Source organism: Eumetopias jubatus, unplaced genomic scaffold (assembly GCF_037043125.1).
Source record: "Eumetopias jubatus isolate StellerSeaLion01/CBP00866 unplaced genomic scaffold, mEumJub1_p1.0 scaffold_11, whole genome shotgun sequence".
In the NCBI taxonomy this organism is placed as follows: domain Eukaryota; kingdom Metazoa; phylum Chordata; class Mammalia; order Carnivora; family Otariidae; genus Eumetopias; species Eumetopias jubatus.
This window is the reverse complement of record NW_028274817.1, coordinates 107,136,958-107,151,022: the sequence shown is the minus strand read 5'-3', so window position 1 is coordinate 107,151,022 and position 14,065 is coordinate 107,136,958. Positions and strand designations below refer to the sequence as shown.

Genomic DNA, 14,065 nt, shown 5'->3' with positions numbered 1-14,065 from the left:
AAGTTTCCAGGCCTCAGTCTGGATGGCATGTCAGCAGCCCAGACGGAAAAAAGAAGTATTCTCTGGTATTCTTAATTGACTATTTTGTTAACGTTATTTGAAAACAAGACCCCTCAACTCTTTTCTCACTAAGACAGTTTATTTTTCCTTGCATCCCCTACTCCAGTAAGATGCGATTGTTAGACTATTTTAACTTCCCTTCCCTCTCTGGCCCCGGTTGAGAAATTTCAAATGTTCTTTCTCCATTCTCCCTCCATGTTCACCACATCGATGCCCAGGTGACTCCAAAATAGTTTAGTTCTAGATTATTATTAAAATTACCATTCCAGCAACTTCTTTTAAGAATACTTACCTTAAAAAAATCCTTATCTAGTACTCATATTATGTATTCCAAGAGGTTCATTTATGACTGATTTAGATGAAAACATATTATTACTTATTTGCAGACATCCAATCATCATCCATTTAAACTTTAGCACTTGAGGCCTCTGTTTCTGTTCATTCGTCATTTGGTTAGTATGATTTAAGTAGTTTCCTCAAATAGGTCAAGTGGTTGTTAACATTTTTTAATTCTTAAAAAATGAAAAAGAATTTTGTTTACTGATGAATAAAATCCTGGCTGGATATGGGGTTCTGGGGTGGTAGTCTGTACTCTCAGAAGTCTCTAGATGTTATTTCAACATCCTCTGTCTTCTAGGACTTTGAATGTTGTATAAGAGAAGCCCAATACTCGTCTTATTTTCTATTTATAGAAAACTTTTTCTGAGTGGAAACTTAAGATTTATCTTTCATTCTAGAGATTTAGAATTCCATCAAGGTATGTCTAAGTATGTATATCAGCTATTGCCAGAATGATGCTCTGGAACAAACTACCACAAAAAAATCTTATCGGCATTAAATTATAATTATCGCTTACTCACACATCTGTAAATCTAGGCTGGGCTTGACTCTTAACATTCAAGTTGGTTCCAGGCCACTTGATGTATTTCTCATCCTCCTTTTTTTTTTAAATTTATTTATTTAACTGACAGAAAGAGACAGCGAGAGCAGGAACACAAGCAGGGGTAGTGGGAGTGGGAGAGGGAGAAGCAGGTTTCCTGCTGAGCAGGGAGCCCGATGCGGGGCTTGATCCCAGGACCCTGGGATCATGACCTGAGCCGAAGGCAGTAGCTTAAACAACTGAGCCACCCAGGCGCCCCTCTCATCTTCCTTGAGTCAGGAGTGTCCCAAAGCATGCTCTCATGGCAGAAAGCAGAACAGGAGGATGTGAAAATAAGGGAAGCCTCGTTTAAAATGGCATTGGGAAGCCCTGAAGGGAGAGCTCTTGGTGCGCCTGGGTGACATGTGACTCTTGATCTTGGGGTTGTGAGTTCAAGCCCCACGTTGGGTGTAGAGATCGCTTAAATAAATAAACTTAAGAAAAATTCCAACCACCATTAAAAAAACATAAAAGCTGACCTTCCCTCATCTCCTTGGACTTACCTAGGGTTCACCATCGCTTGTATGTCCCAAAGTGCAATTTCTCTGTTATTCCTCAATAAACTCATTTGACTAGTAAAATAACTGGCTTTTTTATTTTTGAGGTTGACAATGGTGAGCCCCCTGTGCAAGGAAAATTCAGGCTTCTGCTTATATTATGTCCATGGGCCCACGTGAGGCACATAACCAACCCCAAGTCCGGAACTTGGGAAGTACAATCTGCTCATCTGTGTTAGATGAAGGGGAGGGAATCGGTACTTGTTGCACCAGAACTTAATCAACTATAATTTGTTTCTAGATCACCGACTAGGATTCTCATGGAACCTACTGGGAACTTGGCATACTTCTTCAGTCTGCAAACTTGGGCCTTTGTTTTGTTCTAGGGAATTTTCATTTATTATTCTCTTCATTATGCTTCTCCTTCACCAGTTCCCTTTCCTTCTTCATGGCCTGCTTTTGCTTGTTCTGTCTCCTAGATCTATCCTCCACCAAGACTCTTTCCTTTTCCCTGTAAGTTCCACATTTTTGTCTTTTTGAGATATTATGCTTTGAGATATTTCTTCCCTTCACCCAGATTACTGACTCTGGCTGCAAGGGTAGCCATCCTCTCCTTTAATTCATCTGATGTATCTTTAAGTTTCAAACCACAGCATCTGGTTTCACAGAGTTTGTACGTGTGGGAAGGTGCGCGTGCACAGGATTGACCAACTTAGCCTGGTTTGCCCAGCACTGTCCTGGTTTTAGCACTGAAAGCCTCATATCCCTGGAACTCCCTCAATCCCAGGCAAACTGGGACAATTGGTCACCCGAATGCTGTACTTGAATCTCTTTAAATCCTAGTTTTATTTTTTGTTTGTTATCTGTCTTCTCTCACAATTCTGTTTTTGCTGGGCACCTGCCCTGTTTGATCCTTCTCCTTCTGGCTGCTTGTAAATTCTAAGATGTCTGGTTATTTTTTTCTTTATCTACTGTACTGAGACCATTTGGGTCTCGCCTGCCATATACCAGGACTTGAAACAAATTCAGTCATTAGCTTTCTTGGGAGAGAGAAAAACTTACAACACCAGGGTAGCAAGAGAAGAGAAGGCATGGGTCCCTTTGCTCCTGTCATGCATTTGAGGAGACTACCAGTGCCCCCACACCTTCCTGGATATACAGTGTGGGGCCACGTTCCAGTAGAGGGACCCGAGCCCTTATTGCTCTCCTTTCGAACAAGCATGAGAAAACAACCTTGTCAAGGAAGGGACACACAAATTGCTTGGGTGCCACGCAGTCTGGAGCTGGACACAAGATATTTAAAGAAGTTGTCTGGGAATTCCAGCCTCTGGCACCCGAGGTCTGTTGGGAGACACTTTTCCGTGGGTTTCTCTTGTTCCTGCACACCTTGTGAGCAGAAACACTGATAGCTTTTATTCTGAGCTAACTTTCCAAGAAAGTTTGTAGAGTGAACAGCCTTAGGAGATAGAGAGCACGTCTCCCTATGGAGCCAAAGAAAAATGTGTCTGTTGATGGTATAATAATGTCTCCCTTTAGGGCAAAAACTGGGCAGGTTTGCTTGCAGCCCTCTTTAAGAGACGGGTACTTCCTAAGCTTGGTTCCTCACCTGCAACACACCTCCACTGAACATGCAGCATCCACTTGGGCCCACCTCTGTGTTGCCCCAGTGGGAAGTGGGGGGCAAGAGAACCGACGCAAACAGGAAGCACATGCTGTCTGTTGTGCTACGAGGAATCACATCCTTTGCCTCTGACCCAATGTTATTGTGATTTCTGCCAGCATCCATGAGCTTGAAGCAGACTCACTTGTTAGCTTGCAGGCAGGGCAAGTCTCATACCCTTTCCAGTTCTCACCAGAGCCCGTTAGAGGTGTCATGCTGCCCCATCAGCAATCCTTCAGTGGAAGCTTCCTCCACTCTGCTCCAGCCTCAGCTGATTCATGGTCCCAGCAAGCCAGAATGAGGTCACTTTGGGATAATTCTGCTCATTTCAATACAGCAGATAACTGGCAACTCCAGGGTGGTTGATCATCTTTGACTGCTATATGGAGGAAGTCCCACTCTATGAAAGGGTTGTCTTCTAAGTATGATTTGTAAGTTGTTTTTTTTTTTTAAGATTTTATTTGGGGCGCCTGGGTGGCTCAGTTGGTTAAGCGACTGCCTTTGGTTCGGGTCATGGTCCCAGGGTCCTGGGATCGAGCCCTGCATTGGGCTCCCTGCTCCGCGGGAAGCCTGCTTCTCCCTCTCCCTTTGCCACTCCCCCTGCTTGTGCTCTCGCTCTGTCAAATAAATCTTAAAAAAAAAAAAAAAGGTGCTCCTGAGGTCACACCCCATACCTAGAGAATCTTAAAAAAATAAAGATTTCATTTATTTATTTGACAGAGCACACGCGTGAGCACAAGCACGGGGGAGGGGCAGAAGGAGACGGAGAAGCAGGCTCCCCGCTGAGCAGACATGGGGCTTGATCCCAGGACCCAGAAATCATGACCTGAGCCGAAGGCAGACGCTTAACCGATTGAGCGCCCACGTGCCCCTGATAAGTATTTTTCTACAAAAATAACTTTATAAACAGCAGTTATACCTAGCCCTAGTTATTTTTTAAAAAAGATTTTACTTGACAGAGAAAGAGAGCACAAGCAGGGGGAGGGGCAGGCAGAGGAAGAGAGAGAAGGAGGCTCCCCATGGAGTAAGGAGCCAGATGTGGGGTTCAATCCCAGGACCTTGGGATCATGACCTGAGTGGAAGGCAGAAGCTTAACTGACTGAGCCACCCAGGCGCCCCAACCTAGCCCTAGTTATTTCCAGACTGACCCAGTAAATTTATTTGTTTATTTATTTATTTAAAGATTTTATTTATTTGAGACAGAATGAGAGAGAGCACATGAGAGGGGGGAGGGTCAGAGGGAGAAGCAGACTCCCCACTGAGCAGGGAGTGCGATGCGGGACTCGATCCCGGGACTCCAGGATCATGACCTGAGCCGAAGGCAGTTGCTTAACCAACTGAGCCACCCAGGCGCCCTGACCCAGTAAATTTATTACGCAGCTCCAGCTTAGTGGTTAAGATTATGGGTTCTGGAGGCAGGCTATCTAGATTCAAATCCTGGCCCCTCCATTAGCTAGATTAGTTACAGCATCCTCTCAGTTGTCTCGCTTGAAAATGGAGTTTACAACACTAACCACCAATAGGGTCATTTTGAGGATTAAATGAATAATGCATGTCTTGTAAGCAACTCCTTGCCAGGCTGCTGTGATTACCATTCAATAATCTGGCTGCTATGTACAGTTTAAGCAAGCTTGATCATCACCTGTCATCTTGCTGTTATTAGAGTAACATTAGCCTTGCTCTGCCCACTCAGTTCTCCCGGGTGAGAAGGCCAGACCTGTGGGGAGGGGTCTGCAGTTCTCTAGCCCTGCTGGGGAGCGGAAGGATGCCCCTACAACCCAGGGAGCAGTATTATGACACTTGCTTGGCCCACATCTGAATTACATCTTCTAACATATGAGCATCCCTTACAAAGAGAAAATAATGATGTCCAACTCTTTGACTCTGAATCTCTCTTTCAGATGGTTCTAAACTCTGGCAGAGATGCCAGTTATTAGCCCCCCTCAAGCACCAACACGTAGTTAAGTGACAGGCTGTAATTTGTCATTTCATCCATACGCCTTGGGGGTCTCTCCAACCATATGCTGAGCCCACCGTGGATGGGTCTATGTCTTGCCCTCAGTAAGGCAGTGGAGAGGGCAGTGTGGGAAAGGACATGGTCTCTTACCCCAAGAAGCTTGGGTCCAGATCTGGGCTCTGATACTTTATAGGTAGGTGACCTTTAGCTCCCAAGACCTTGTTTCCACATCCATCATTGTACCTTCCTTACACGGTCCTTACGAGGACTGAGTGGGTTACAACATGTACAACAGAACAGTGCCTAGCATGTAGTGAGAAGAGCGCGAAGAAATCCTGTATTTTTTAGCCTAGATGTTTTCCAAGATGCGATGACAGCAGTTAAGTACATTTTCCCTGCAGATGAAATACTGAAGTTGTGGAGATGAAGGATTATTTTATGGAAAAAGATATTTACCTGAAACACTGAGACTGTCAAGGATGTCCTCACCCTTACCAGTGAGAATAAACTCAGCCTCTGCTAATGAACGGGTGGCCACGGTGCCATTTCAGGAGGCAGCACACAACAAAAACCAGAGACAAGACTGGTATTGGTTAGAAGGTGAGGGAAGGGAGAAAAGGACCTGAAGACAGCCTACCCAGCAAGGAACCTAACATGTTTAGTTATTTGTAAGAAAAGAAAAGTTTCTTAGGAGAAGTACATGTTTTTCCCAAGATTTTCTCAAAATAGAAATTGAAAATGGGATAATAGTTTTTTTTATCTTATTTATGAGTAAGTACACATTCTCTGTGCAGATACACATCCCTGGACTCCAGGGGCTGGGCAATACTTTTTCATCTGGAATCTTATCTCCATCATCTTATGGTCTGTGTTCTGCCCTCTGACTTGTGATAGGGTGACAGGCCACTAAAATCTTGAACCTTCTGTTTCCCAATCTCTTTATTACATACTCCTCTTTGCAAATGTAACATGCATTATCCTATCGAGACTTTATCATACTGGGAATGTAGCTTAAATTGCTAAAGGATGAAATTACATGAGTTGTGAATAAGATCTAGATTATGAAGAGGGATTTTTCTTTTCTTTGGTATCTGTATCTCCCCATCCCAGCTGGGGCCTAACACAGTATGAGGCACATAGGAAGTCCTCCCTAAAGAGTTGTGTGAATAAATACACACTCTGAGATTTACTTCAAGGGTGCTTACCTTTCTGTTAATCAGTGTGGCAGTTGCCTCAAATTACCAACCTTGATGGGGATGATTAAAAGGAAATAATCATAGATCACCAACGGTGATGTGACACAAACCTTAATTTATTTACTTCTCTGGGAAGAGAGCACCACATTACTCAAGAACAAGTTCACCTATGTCACAACATAGATTTAAATTTCATAAATCTGTTATATGCATATTTTTTGAGAAATACCATACAATACTATACATGAATGTTCTCTTCCCAATAATTTCCATAATATTTTCCTTTCTCTAGCTTACTTTATCATAAGAATACAGTGTATAATACATACAACAGACAACATACCTGTTAGCTGACAGTTTAAATGATCGGTAAGACTTCCGGTCAGCAGTAAGCTACTAGGAGCTAAATTTTTGGCTAGGCAGCAGACATACACAGATTGCTGACTTCATGGGGAGTCGGCGCCCCTAACCCCACATTGTTCAACGGTCACCAGTACCAAGAGGGCGAAAGGAAAGAAGTACATCATATCAGGTGGGATTCTGGGTGCAGGTGTCTGGTTGGTTCCCAAGGCCAAGCGGAAACTCTTTTTAGCAAGTGGTCATCACGCCGGTTCAGTTCTTACAAGTGCAGGCACCATACACGAAGATGTCCAGGATGGGTAACCTAAAGCCCTACCGGGCTCAGCGTCACTCACATGGCATGTCTGACTCGTTGGCTTGAGGTTGGCCGAAATCTTTCCTTAGCACGGCCGGGAGAGCACGTTAGTACAGCGGGGTTGACCAAGTAGGAGCCGCCGCTTACCTGCCTCTTTACTCATCTCTTAAAGTGGAACTGCCAGACCTCATTTCCCTTTTTTGTCAGAGCCAAAGGCAGGGAAGCATGCATGTGTACATAGAAAAACAAATTTTAGGGAGACAGGCTGCCCTTTAAAAATTGTAATGCAACAAAATACCAGAAGCTCTCACAGAACTCCTTGCACAGCAACGTTCCTAGCAAGAGCATTCACAATGGCCAAAAGGTGGAAGCAAGCTAAATGTCCATCGATGGATGACAGATCGCCAAAACGAGGTATACGCACACCAGGGAATATTATTCAGCCGAGCAAGAACGAACAAAGCCCGATGCGTGTTACACCACACACGAACCTCGAACACATTATGCCAAGTGAGAGAGGCCAGACATGAAAGGTCACATGCTATCTGATCCCATCATCAGCAAATATCTAGAAGAGGGAAGTCCACAGACCCAGAAAGCAAACTGGTGTTTCCCGGGCTGGGGGAGGGGAGGATGGGCAGCCAGTGCTTCCTGGCTACAGAGATCTGTTTGGGGTGAGGAAGCTGTTTTGGAAATAGAGCTGGTGGTGGCACAGCCATGTAAACGTAGTGAAGGCCACTCAGCGGTACCCCTGAAAATGGGTGATTGTTGCTTATGTGAATTACACCTCCATAAAAAGAAAGGGGAAACAGAAAGAACATCAGGGCTATTTTGAGCGCCACCAATGCAAGAAAGCAGGAACGGACATGGGGGAGCCTGGCTGCTGAACAATTGATGGGCACCAGGAGGGGAGAGGCAGAAACGGGGGGCGGGGAGGGTTCCACTTCAGAATCTAACCAGAGGTCACAAACACTTGAAACGCAAACAAATACAACACATTTTCAAATGTGTGTAGCTCTTTAATTTCTGCAAATAACCTGGCATTCTAAACCAAGTAAATGATTGTATAGGGAGAAAGCAAGACAGCCCACAAGTGCCTTTTCAAGGCCAGTGATTATACCTGGAGGAGAGGGGCTGGGCTCCGGGGTGGGGGCAGGGTGGGCACTGAGTGCAGCCTGGGGACCTCCACCAAGCAGGGGCGTCCTTGAGCCGCTCCGCCCATTTGCGAAGTCTCCCACATCCTCCATATAAGCCTGGCAAGCACATCATCTTTTGGCAGGTTTCACAGATCCTTTCAAAACAAATTTGTAAAAATTGCATTTAATACATGTGCACAAACCTTTTAAGCACATACCAAGTCCACTCTTCTAAAAGGTGTTTCGACAAGAGCGGGCGCGTTCGGGGTGGTATGGCCGTAGACTAAAAGGTGTTTCGAGGGTTTAAGAGGTCACTTCAGTCCAGACTATGTACAGGGAAACCATGTGTAAAAAGCTACGCCCTTGGACAAACACTGCTTCAGGATTCCACTTATGCAAAGTATCTGAAGCAGTCCAACGCGGGGAAACAGAAAAGAGAATGCTGGGGGAGACGGGGAGCTGCTGCTCCGTGGGGACAGAGTTTCACTTTTGCAAGAGGAGAACAGTTCCAGGGATCCCTTGTGCAGCAACGGGAATCTACTGAGCATGACTGACAACCGCACACTTTCAAAAATGGTGAAGGCGGTCCATTTCAGGACAGGATTTTTAGCTCATCTAAAAATTTTCACAACCGTCCTGTTAAAGTCATACCCACGCTAACTGTTTTGCTAGTGTAGTGTTACGGTTTTCGAGAAATTATAGGCTTTAGGGGTTTAGACAGAACCCAGTTTGGAGCTGGATCTACTTTAGAACATTAACGTAAAGGTGACTCCATCTACGAGCACAGCAACAAGGCAATGAGTTCAAGCAAAAACAATCCCAGTTTCTTACATCGCTGCCTGGTTTCTACAAACCACTCAGGAGGTTGTGCTTCCGTAGAGTTTGGACATCTAACCGTAAAATACTGACACGTTACGGGAAAACAAAACAAAACAACAACGAAACCAGAACCAAAATGAGGTCAAAACTCGGGAGTTGATTTGGGCCCATGCTCTGGTGTTTTTTAAAAAGAGAGCAAATGGGGCGCCTGGGTGGCTCAGTCGTTAAGCGTCTGCCTTTGGCTCACTCGGGTCATGATCCCAGGGTCCTGGGATCGAGCCCGGCATCGGGCTCCCGGCTCCGCGGGAAGCCTGCTTCTCCCTCTCCCACGCCCCCTGCTTGTGTTCCCTCTCTCGCTGTGTCTCTGTCAAATAAATAAAACCTTAAAGAAAAATAAAAAGAGAGCAAATAATGCAAGCCTCAGGATTTGGGAGGGGAAGGCGCGCCTCTGTCCACTTTACCTCCGGACTGGCTTGCGGCCTGCTGGCCCCGAGGCGGCCCAGCTGTCTGCGCGGCCACCGTCGTGACAGCCACGGGGCCCTGCAAGATTCTCAAGGCTTGTGCCTGCTGCGGGGGCGGTGGCTGCGAGGCAGGGGCCGGCGGCAGTGGGTGCGCAGGGCGAGGGCCGATCTGCCGGGGCCTTCCGTGGCTCTCCGCAGAGCCAAGCGCGGCCAACACCGCCGCCTGGGGCTGCGGCACACTCCCCTCTCCAGCCCGGCTAAGGACCACAGCCGGCTGAGCAGATGAGGCCGTTTTCGGACCGGCGGCACCTCGTGCACTTGAACCCTGTGGCACCGGCTGCAGAGGACCAGAAGTGGAGGCTTGCTGAAGTTGTTCTTGGGGAATCAACTGACAGAGCCGCTGCTCTGGCTGCTGCGGGGTGTTCAAAAGGAGCGAATCTTGGGGAAGCTCCAGTAGAGTTACTGGCCTGAGGCCGGAAGGGTGTTTTAAAAAAAACTGAACGCGGACCGGAGGACCCCGCGCTGCCGTGGGCACCGCACTGGGGGACTGAGCTCCTGAGGGCAGGCTGCTGGGCTTGACCCGCGCAGGAGCCGTGGCGCCAGCCGTGCAGCCCTGCCCGGGGCCGGAGCCCCGCGCCAAAGCCTGCGCTCCTCGACCGGGCCCGCCACTTTGGGGAGGCGGAGGTTGCGGCCCGCAGAGCTGGCCCTGACCTGGGCGTGGGGGCTGCTTTGTGATGAGCCGGCGGGGGACGGGGTGGTCGCAGGCAGCCTGCTAACTCGAGTGCCCTGCTTCACAGAGGATTTCGGGGACTTGGCCGTGACCGGGGTGGCCGGGGCTCTTGGTGAGGAGCTGCTGGTGGGCAAAGTGCCTGCAGGAAACGCGCCAACTCGAATCACTTCCACAGAGGACTTCTGGGACTTGGCCGTGACCGGGGTGGCCAGGGCTCCCAGCGGGGAGCTGCGGGTGGACAGGGTGGCTGCGGGAAGCGGGCTAACTCCAGTCACATTCACAGAGGATTGCTGGGAGTTGGCCGAGACCCGGCTCGCCGGGGTCCTCTGCGGTGCGCTGGCAGAGGACGGGAGGGCTGCAGGAAGCGGGTTAACTCGATTCACACCCACGGACGACTGCTGGGAAAGACCTGGTGGCTTAGAAGCAGGAGCCGGAGATGGAGATTTAAGAAAGCTGCTGGCCTCCCATGGAGTAAAACTGTTCCCCGACCAACTCTTTCCTGAGCTCCAGGGAAGTCTGACGCGTAGAGGTGGCGGTCTGACGCCCTGGCCCTGGACCGGAGACCGAACCGACACCATCTCAGGCTGTTCTGGGTCCTTCCCGGGAGGAAGCCCGCTGAGGCCGGCTGAGCCGCTGGAGCTCTGGGACGCGGGGACCGGACACTTGGCCTTCTGCGGGACCACCGCGTCTGGCCGAACGACTACCCCGCCAGCAGCAGTCTTTGACTCGGGCGGGACACCGTCTGAATGGTCATCTGTGGAGGGGTGCGGAGGAGACATCTGTCCCTCCCACCCGCCTTCCTTCCAGGGCCTTCTCGGTCCAGAGAAAGGTGGATTATTCGGCGGCAGCGGCGGCTGCATGAAGGTCAGCTCCGTTGTCTGAGGCTCGCCGCCAGCCTCACATCCAAACGCACCACCGTCTCTCACCTCGTGGGCTGGCCAGACTCCTGGAGGTGAGACATCCTGTCTGGCGGACCTCTTCCCTCTGGCATATTTCTGCACATCCACTTCAGACGGGACGGCCAAGTCACAGGGTCTCTGTTTCCACATATCTACACAACTGCCCGCTTTAGAATTTTTGAGGTCATACCGCTGCCCAGCTTGGCTGTCTCTGCCTTTCCGGCAAGAGGCCCAAACTCTGAGCTCAGGAGGAGGTGGGCAACCGGACAGCTCCCGCTGCCGACTCAGAGAGGGTGCAGAATACCTCTTGAAGCTCCTTTTCATCGGGCGAGTGTTCATCTTTTGCTTGTTATAGAGCAGCCTGTTTGCCGTGCAGGCTACTGATATGGAAGGATCCAGACACAGGGGTTCCGCAGTAGCCAAGATCAGTTGGCTCTCAAGCAACAGCTTGTCCTCCTGGGTCCATTCCTGGCCATCGCTGGTGATGGACTGCACGTCGCAGGCTAACGTCTGCATGGTTGGGCGCAGGAGAATATGCCTGCTCTGGTAGCCGGGAGGTTCCCCACCACTGCCCTGCCTGTAGTCCCGCACCTGTGCTATGACACACCCACAGTGGAAAATGTTAACCTGAGATTTTTCCAGGAGGTCCAGCAGAGCAGGGGGTAATTCTTCAGCATCCAGGTATTCCAGCAATTCCCCTGCTTCATAAGGCAGCCGAATGGTCTCCGAATCCGCTCCATGTTTCCCCTCGAGCATCAGGGAATATCCCCCCACTCCCGGATGTAGGCTGACCACCAAACAGGGCAACGACTCTCTCCTGACGAGCTTCTCTAGCAAGTTCACGTTGCTTCTTAGTTCCTCCGGAGCCTCAGGCTCTTTCCCACATTCTTCCACATACATGTCATAAAGTTTTTCATAGAGAGATGCTTCCCCACTCGACGAGCGTTTCCTTTTAGGAGGCCTCTGCTGGGCACTTGCGATGACATAGTCCGCACGGTCCAAAGCTCGTTCTACAGCCTGTTGCATCGCGGGACAAAGGGGGCCCTAAAGAGAAGACACAACGCAAGTGCCTTGAGGGGCGGGGTGAAAACCCTGTCTTTCACGTCCAGGTAGAGTCTCGCCAGCGCCGCAACTCCACCGTGGAGCCACGAGCCTCACTTGCAAATGGACGGCCAGAAGCCCGCCCCACCGCAAGCACCACACAACTTACCTGCGATTTGGGGAAAACACCCGCACGTGTCAGAGCCGCCTCCGCGCCAGGTCCAGACTCCCTGCCGGCTGGGCCGGAGGTGGATGGGAGCTCCCCCCCCCGCCCTCCCCGCTCTCCCCCCGCCCCCGGGCTCCCCGCCCCGCCGCGGGAGCATCCGCTTGTGCGCACGTGCGCTCTCTGCAGGCCACAGCGGCGGCGGGCCTCAAGCCTCCTCCTGTCGTTGCCTCTGCCTCCGGGCCTTGAGGCCCACAGCCCGCACTTCCGCTGCAGGGCCGGACCTTTGTTTTCCGCTCAAGGCCGAGAGCATGCCGCCACCGACGCGGAGGCAACAAGCCGGAGAATACGCACTTTCCGGTCCGGTCCCAGTCCACGCGGGTTTGCGCAGGAATGCGGCTGTCGCGCAAGCCTTGGAAGCTGTTCATTTCTTTTCTTGGCCAGCGCCTCACCCAGAATTGTTCGCTGTTTCTGAGTCTCCTGTCGTGAACGGCGGGGCTGCACCTGGTGCCCATCACCGCTTGAACACACCCCACAGAGTCCACGTGTGTAGCAGCTCCCGCCTACGTGGAGGCTCGCTGTATTTGGAGCAGGCGTCGGAATTCTTCCTTGAGTCTTCCGGTGATCTGCCTGATGGTTGGCGTGTAGATGTGCGCAGGACATGCCCTTCTGATACTTGGGTTACTTCCCTCGTGCTGCCCTGTGTATCACAGTAAGGGCGCTTTACCAAGGATGCCGTGGGCCGGTCGTCTCGTCTGGGAATTACGGCTCAGGATTAAACTATCGGTTTGAAAAGGTGAGAGCCCCTGTCCCGGGCCATGGCAGCACATTCCAGCCGTCACTCGGTCTTGGAGACCACAGCCAGGATCCTAAGCATGGATCTGGAGGGAGGTGACGGGCTCCTAGAGGATTGAGGGGCCCTTGTTTTCCATTCCCTTTGTTGCCTTGAGATGTGCCGGCCTTTCGGGGCAGGTTTTTAAAAGAATCTCGAGGTTTACGCGAGACACGGCGATGATGGGATTATTCATAGAAAAGGCCCACAGAGGAAAAGAAGCCGAGACAAATCGGGGGAACTCCCCAATTTCACACAGCTGTAAAACCGGGGTGGGTTTTAACCAATGGCAATGGTGACAGTTGCATGTATCGTAGATAGGACGGTCCACTGAGAGAGGATTCAACACTTTTTGACGGAGGGCTCCGGAGAGATAGAGGACCCTGGTCCGCGGAGAGACAAGAATGCTTTTCTGCTGGCCCACCGGCTGTCTCTGGGCAAGTGGATTCTTGTGGAGCGCCTCAAGGGGGCTCGAAGTCCAGTTCAGTTTCTTCACTCTTTTACACGTCCTCCCCTGCCTCTCTTTTTCCCCACCCCCACTTGCCCGAATTTAGGCTAAGTCTGACACTGGATGGCTAAAGCATATTTTTCTACGCCGTAATCCAGATATCCTCCCGGAAGAGAAGGAAGTGCGAGACTTCGGCTGGCCGGCTGGCCGCCCCTGGCCCGGGGAGCGGACTCCTGGCTTCCGAGCAGGGCGGCGGCGGCGGCGGAGGAGGGCCAGCCCGGGTGAGGCAAGCGAGGGGGCCCGGGGCGGCAGCTTGAGGGAGACACCCGCGCTCGGGCGGTGCCCTCGCTGCCTCACCCGCCTCGCCCCGGCTCGGCCCGGCCCGGCCCGGCCCTGCGATGGGCCCCTGGCCAGGTGGCGCCCGCCTCCTTCCCAGCTCTTCTCTCCTCTCCTTCCCACGTGTCTGTGCTCGCCCCGAGTCACCGGCCACGGACAGGCCACCCCGCCCAGGGCGCCCCGTCCTGGCAGACGGCTGCCTGCCCGTCTCCACCTTCTCGCCCTCAGATATGCCGTCCTGACCTCCAAGAAGCGT

General features: G+C 50.8%; 1 pseudogene; it reads right to left on the bottom strand.

The window, feature by feature from the left end:
* Positions 1 to 9,319: 9,319 nt before the first annotated feature.
* Positions 9,320 to 12,015, bottom strand: LOC114223614 (transcription factor SPT20 homolog pseudogene; annotated as a pseudogene).
* Positions 12,016 to 14,065: the final 2,050 nt, after the last annotated feature.